A 7,707-nucleotide genomic window follows, 5' to 3' on the forward strand; every position below is an offset into this window, starting at 1 on the left:
CGAACGCCCAGCCAATCGCAGTTACGTTTTCTTAGTCACGTGACGTCACATACAGTGATGCCTCGGTTCTCCACCACAATCCGTTCCAGAAAACGGTCCGAGAAGTGATTTGTTCGAAAAACCAAATCGATGTTTCCCATTACAATGAATGGGAAAAGAAATAATGCGGTCCAAGCCTTAAAAAAATGGGCTTTTAAAGCATTTTTTTAGCTTTTCCTGATAATAAACTGCATAGTAGAAATACATGTATCGTTTAAATATTTTATATCATAACATAATTTTTTAAATATATTTATTTTTTGCTTAAAATGTATGCTTCAGTAGTAGAGTACGTTAGGCTGGGAGTGCATTGCCGTATCTGTAGCGACTCGGCCCCCAGCCTTGGAAACTTTTTTTATTTCCAAAAGTGCAGAATAACTTTAAACAAGCAACTTGCCTTCTTTGGAGCCATGATTGGGGGTTAAAGTCCTCGATAAGAAGAAAAACAACAGTCACTACCGGGACACGAGGCTGCGTTATACAGAATAACAAAAGTGCGTTATGTCATTTCCAATTTTTTTTTTTCGGAGGGCGTTCAAATTGACAATGACAAAAGGCGTCGTGGCTGGGTCATCTGCTTGCGCCGCGCGCATTATTTTATTTCCGGGTTTTTTCGGCGGCTTGGGAATTCACAACAAAGCACGTCGTGGGTCAGCTGGTCTAGCCGCGCGCAATATGTTATTTCCGGGTTTTGTCAGGGGCGTTCGATTACTGATTTTCATTCGAAAACAGAAGCAAAAAAATCTTGAAATTTTCGTTCGAAAACGAGGACGTTCGAGAACCGAGGCTTTACTGTACTAAGAAAGCGTAACTGCGATTGGCTGGCTGTTCGGTTCTGACCTGAAGTAACCCTGCCTGGTGGCACAGACGGTGAATTTTAGCAGCGAACGTTCATATTTTCTCAAACATTCGCTTCGTATGGGGAAATGTGTCGAGGGAGTGAAAATGAATTGTGACTTGAGGATGGAGACACACGGCTGCCCCGTTTCAGGCTGAGTTACGTACAAAAGTGAATCAATAAGGAACAAAGCAGGAAGCAATATTAGTGCCACAATAAATTGAAACAAAAAGATAACACGGGGAATGTCACAAGAATAAAGTTGCAGCAGTATGAGAAGTAAAAAAAACAGCAACAAGTTCAAATATTATGATGAAAATTTGTGCTATTAAAAAACTTATAAAGTTGAAATGATGCCAGAATGGAATCAGATCGCTAGGAACAGAAAAAAAGTTGTCACGCTAGGTGAATAATGTTGTAGTATTACAAGAAAAAAGGAGTAATAATGCAAGAATTTATTTGTAATATGATAAGGAAAAGTCATAACATAAGAATGAAATTGTAATATTACAAGAATGAAGTTATAAGGTTAAAATTGTGAATTTACTTTAGTGCATGTAAAAATCCCACATTAATGTTTTCCGCAGCTGTCAAAGACCAGCAAGCCGTTTGTAAATATTTTAATATTTCACATTGAAAAATGACAATTTCAGCGCGTGCAGGTTTCTCACATTTATCTGACGAGCTTCTCAACAGTCTTCATTTTAAGCCGGCTACGTATTTGCAATCGTAATATGAGGACTTTACTCGCGTAAAATGACAATTTTTTTCTCATAATGTCACAAAGTTATTCTTGTATTTTAACTTTACATGCACTTGATCATGTGACAAGCTTCAAAATTTTGTGTGTGTGATTTTAATACTCCACTTGCTTCTCTTAATTTCGTCCTCATACTGCCTAATAAATTTCATTTTTTTACAAATGAATTAAGTGAAAGGTATATTTGAAATGATCCTCGGTCGTCTTTCAGTCTTTATTTTATTATTTTTAATTCATGTTTTTAATTAATTTTTTAATTATTTTTTTAATGGCCAAAATACTGACATTGAGACACATACACTGCTGGTCAATTGTTTGTATTGAGAAAATTTAACACTATTTACATTTTCAGTTGATGTCTTTTTATTAAAATTTTGCATTCATTTATCTGCACTTAATACCTCAACAATATCCGACAATAAGGCTTCGCTAATATTATTTAAAGCAAAGACAACCAGATGCTAAATGAAAAAAATAGCTTGCATAAAATAATCAATGTTTTTTTTACGTATGTTTTTTCAGTGCAGTAGGTCAGTGCAGAACTTTGGTGCCATTGTGTGCATAAATTTTCATACAATTTATTGTAAATTCTAGGGGGAATATGTTAAATTTTGACCCTTGACATCGAAACAAAAATTTGACTCCAAATGATAGTTACGCCTGCAATCGGCTGGCAACCAGTTCGGGGTGGCCCATTTATAGACGGGAAATTTTCCAGCACTCTCGCGACCCTCGTGAGGATAAGCGGCTCGGAGAATGAATGAATGATAGGTACGTAAAAAAATAGTCGCAATACAATATCGTGCCTTTAGTTGTTTTTTGGGTTTTCGTGACTATCTTCAAGCTCCCGTTGAAATGTTTACTTGGAGTACGATGTCGTGGTGAACCGAGACCCGAGCAGGGCGGGTTACTAAGACAAAAAACAACCTAGAACTAAACTAGATCTGCTTGTAAAGGTTTCTGGTGTTCAGGCTGCATAGCTCCTTCTGACCTTCTCCGTACTTTTCAGTTAGCATCATAAAGGCGAATAATGCATCTGTGGTCGTCTTTCTAGGCATGAAATCTGTCCTGAATTTACCCTCCACGACTCTTTCCCATAACTTCATTGTGGAGCTCATCATCTTCCTCTATAGTTCCCACAACTCTGAACATCGCCTTTGTTCTTAAAAATGGGAACTAGCACACTTTTTCCTCCATTCTTCGGGCATCTTCTCACCCGCTAGTATTGTGTTGAACAAGTCGGTCAAAAACTCCACAGCCACTTCTTCAAATTTCTTCCAAAACTCCACTGGTATGTCATCTGGACCAACTGTCTTTCCATTTTTCATTCTGTTCAGTGCCTTTCTAACTATCCCCCTGACTAATAATCCTTGCCACTTCCTGGTCATTCACGCTTGCCTCTTCTCAAAGTCTTCCTTCCATCTATTTATTTATTTCTGTCACTATCCTTAACCACCCTTACCTGCTGCACATCCTTCCGATCTTTATCACTCCGTCTGGGCAACCCGTAGAGACTCTTTTCTGTAATTTTACGTCTCCAACCGGGTGTGCATGTGCACTTCATCATATGCCTCTTGTTCAGCATTTTCCACCGCTACCTTTGCCCTATGCCGCATTTCAATCATTTCACCTCTCCTCAGTCCTCTCAGTGTCCCACTTCTTCCTCCTTCTACCTTCGCACTTGTAGGTCACCCTTTGTTCCTGCCTCTTCTGGAATAAAAAAAAAATGTTCAATACTTCCGTTTCCATCCTTTTTTGCAACGTCTACCACCATTTTTCTCTCAAATTTCTTTTCCTGGATGCCGTACTTTCCCATCACTTCTTCATCACCCCGTGTTTTCGTCACCAGACTTGTAATATACACACCAAGAAGACTGTTGAGCTCTGCAGCTTTGTTATTAGCATAAATCCCAAACCTAAAACAGAGAATATTTCAGTCTGCTTCAGTTCTGCCAGGGTAATCCAGACACAGTGTAAAGGCAGAGCTGGGTTCTATTCCCAAACCAGAACTTGGTTGTATGTTATTTATAACCCCCCCCCCCCCTCGAAAAAAAAAATCGTTTGAAATTGTTTGTTGTGCCAATTTCACGTGCATTGTATGAGTGGTTGGTTGCAACTAAAACAAAAACCGTTTCCAAGAGGCTGGTTCTGTTTTATGTTCCTCTAATGGACTCTCGCGGGCACTTGCACTCACAAGACACGCAACACATGTCGCAATACTTACGGGATGTGATCCACCGACATTTGTGTCAATTTTATTCCTTGATATAGTTTGACTTTGTATAAAAAGGATATATATACTGTACATAATGAAAAAAAAAGTATATTATATGAAAAAAAAACTTTTAGAAAAATATTTATTTTTACTGTTTTGTAATTTAGACACAATACTGTAGCTCCTCTTTGCCAGATTTACTGGAAGTGCCTCTTCAAAATGTACTACAAATTAATTATACAATATATAGGGATTATTAGAACATGTCTCGAGCAAAACAGTGTTTATGTTGTAATGTGACTATTGTTGAATTATATGATTTATAAATACCGCACGTGTCTTTTGTCCTGTTTCCTCCCCCACCACAACAATTTTGTTTTTACATCTGCCTCGATGCACATGACTAGAGTTCATTTTGCGTTTATTGATGACATTACGGTACCGTCAGTTATTCCATAATCCTGACAGTTCAGAACTGAAACAAGCAGACGTTCCGACGGCGTCTTGCCATTAAATTGCCGGAGACAAAGTGACTCGCTGATTCTGATCCCGATCGGAATAACAGATGTGCGCCTTTTTGTTGACGACAACGAGAGTGGTCGACGTGATCAACAGCGGGGTCTGTGTTGCTGTAGTCGAGACAATGCCCGCTTTGCACGGACGGAAAGCGGCGTTCTGTTTGCCATGTGATATACAAATGAGCCGTAAGCCATATCTAATCACATGACGCCGGTGCTTACTATATGCCGGCCAAAGCCACGGTCACGCGAGAGAATTCCGCAGAGGAATTTTGACACCGTCGAGGTGTCGAAATCCCCTTGTTAATTTCTCATGCCCCGTGAACGCACGCCATGGATACCGCCGTTTCTCCATGTTGCCAAATATAAATACAAACAGATCGTTTCAATGCCGAATCGGGAGGTTATGCTGTGAAGTGTATTTGCCTTAGTTTGCTTTTATGAGGGATCAGCGAATATGCAGTCATCTTATTGGGTTTATGGGGTACTGGATACAAAATGAATTATTCAGTGATGGAATTCCTAGATCTTATTTTTCTTTCGGCTTGTCCCGTTAGGGGTCGCCACAGCGAGTCATCTTTTTCCATCTAATCTCACGCATCTTCCTCTCTAACACCAACTGTCCTCATGTCCTCACTCACAACATCCATCAGTCTTTTCTTTGGTGTTCCTCTCGCTCTTTTTCCTGGTACCTCCATCCTCAGCACCCTTCTACCGATATCCTCACTCTCTCGCCTCTGGACATGTCCAAACTATCGAAGTCTGCTCTCTCGAACCTTGTCTCCAAAACATCCAAAGTTGGCTGTCCCTCTAATTAGCTAAGTTGCTAACCCTATGCAACCTCCTCACTCCGAGCGACAACGTCAACATCTTGATTTCTGCCACCTCCAGTTCTGCTTCCCGTTGTTTCTTCAGTGCCACCGCCTCTAATCCGTACATCATGGCCACTGTTTCTTTCAACTTTGCCCTTCATCCTAGCAGAGACTCTTCTGTCACATAGCACACCAGAGACCTTCCGCCAGCTGTTCCAACCTGCTTGGACCCGTTTCTTCACTTCCGTACCACACTCACCATCGCTCTGTATTGTCGACCCCAAGTATTTGAAGTCGTCCACCCTCGCCATCTCTTTTCCCTTGAGCTTCACTCTTCCCCCTCCGCCCCTCTCATTCATGCACATATATTCTGTTTTACTTTGGCTAATCCTCATTCCTCCCCTTTCCAGTGCGTGCCTCCATCTTTCTAATTGTTCCTCCACCTACTCCCTGCTTTCACTTCACATCACAATATCATCTGTGAACATCATGGTCCTATGGGGATTCCAGTCTAACCTCATCTGTCATCCTATACTGTCATGGCCGTGCCGGGCCCCGTCACAGGTGTGCCGGTCCCCGATGCGGTGCACACCTGCTCAATCAGGAGAGGCGCACACCGGTGCCTCGTCCCAGTAATTACGGTTCACAGACATACTGTATTGCCATGCATGCGGTCTGGTCTTTGCCAGATTGTTGCACTTATGTCACGTTCCAGGAACTCCTTGTCCATGCTCTTGCCACCCCGTGTACCAAACCCCGCTTCGTTCTTGACCTCCCTCTCATGACTGCCGATTCTGCTACTTCTGCCTCCGTGGACTGCCTGCTGCTGTTTTGACCTTGGACTGAATATAGACGCTTCCCAAACTGCTCCTAAGCCTCGTGAGTCATGCATTTGGGTTCAGCCTCAAGTTCTGGCCTTGACACTATCCATGACCACAGCAAACAGGAAGGGGCTCAGAACTGATCCCTGATTCAGTCCCATCTCCACCTTAAATTCTTCTATCACACCTACACCACACCTCACCAGTGTTCTGGTGGCGCCACACATATCCTGTACTATTCTAACATATTTCTCTGCCACACCAAACTTGAGCATGGAGTACTTTCTGGTCCACCACACCTGCCGCTGCTACTCTTCCTTTTCTTTCTTTTTCTTCATTCATCAACTTCTCAAAGCAATCTTTTCATCTATTTAGCACGCTACTGGCAGCAGTCAACACATTTCCATCGCTAACCTTAGTCACCCTTACCTGCTGCACATCCTTCCCATCGCTATCTGTCTGCCCAACCTCTTGAGACCCTTTTCTATATCTTTAGTATCCGTCTGGGTGTACATGTCTTATGCCTCTTGTTTAGCCTTTTCCACCGCTACCTTTGCCCTATGTCGCATTTTAATATGTTCATTTCACCTCTCGTCAGTCCTCTCAGTGTCCCAATTCTTCCGCCTTCATCCTGCTTCGACCTCCGCTCTTGTAGGTCACCCTTTGTTCCTGCCGCTTCTGTAAAAAAAAAAAAAAAAAAAAAAAGTTAAGTACTGCCATTTCCATCCTTTTTTGCAACATCAAACACCATCTGTCCCTCAAATTTCCTTTCCTGGATGCTGTACTTACCCATCACTTCTTCATCACCCCGGTTTCCTTCACCAACATGTCCATTACAATCTGCATCAATCACAACTCTCTCTGTGTCTGGTATGCTCAGAAGTACTTCATCTAGTTCCTTGCAGAATTTCTCTTTCAACTCTAGGTCATATCCTACCTGTGGGGCATAGCTGCTAATCACATTATACACATCCTCAATTTCAGGTTTGAGCCTCATAACTCGATCTGATACTCTTTTTACCTCCAAGACATTCTTAGCTCTTCCTTTAAAATAACCCTACTCCATTTCTCTTCCCATCTACTCCATGGTAAAATATTTTAATCTCTGCTCCTAAACTTCTAGCCTTACTACCTTTCTAGCTGATCTCTTGGATGCACAACACATCAACCTTTCTCCTTCGGCTAATCTTCATTCCTCTCCTTTCCAGTGCGTACATCCATATTTTTAATGGTTGCTCCGCCAGTTCCCTGCTTTCACTGCAGATCACAATATCATCTGTGAACATCATGGTCCAAGGGGAATCCAGTCTAACCTCGTCTGTCCGAAGTAAAACAGAATATTTGTGCATGAATGTGAGGGGCGGAAGAGGAAGAGTGAAGCTCCAGGGAGAAGAGATATCAAAGGTGGACGACTTCAAATACTTCAACAATACAGAGCAATAGAGAGTGTGGTAAGGAAGTGAAGAAACGGGTCCAAGCGGGGTGGAACAGCTGTTGGAAGGTGTCTGGTGTTCTATGTGACAGAAGAGTATCCACCAGGATGAAGGGCAAAGTTTATAAAACAGTGTTGAGGTCGGCCATGATGTACCGATTAGAGACGGTGGCACTGAAGAGACAAGAGGAAGCAGAACTGGAGGTGGCAGAAATGAAGATCCTGAGGTTCTCGCTCGGAGTGAGGAGGTTGGACAGGATTAGAAATGAGCT

This window comes from Syngnathoides biaculeatus, chromosome 8, assembly GCF_019802595.1.
Source record: "Syngnathoides biaculeatus isolate LvHL_M chromosome 8, ASM1980259v1, whole genome shotgun sequence".
Classification (NCBI taxonomy): Eukaryota; Metazoa; Chordata; class Actinopteri; order Syngnathiformes; family Syngnathidae; genus Syngnathoides; species Syngnathoides biaculeatus.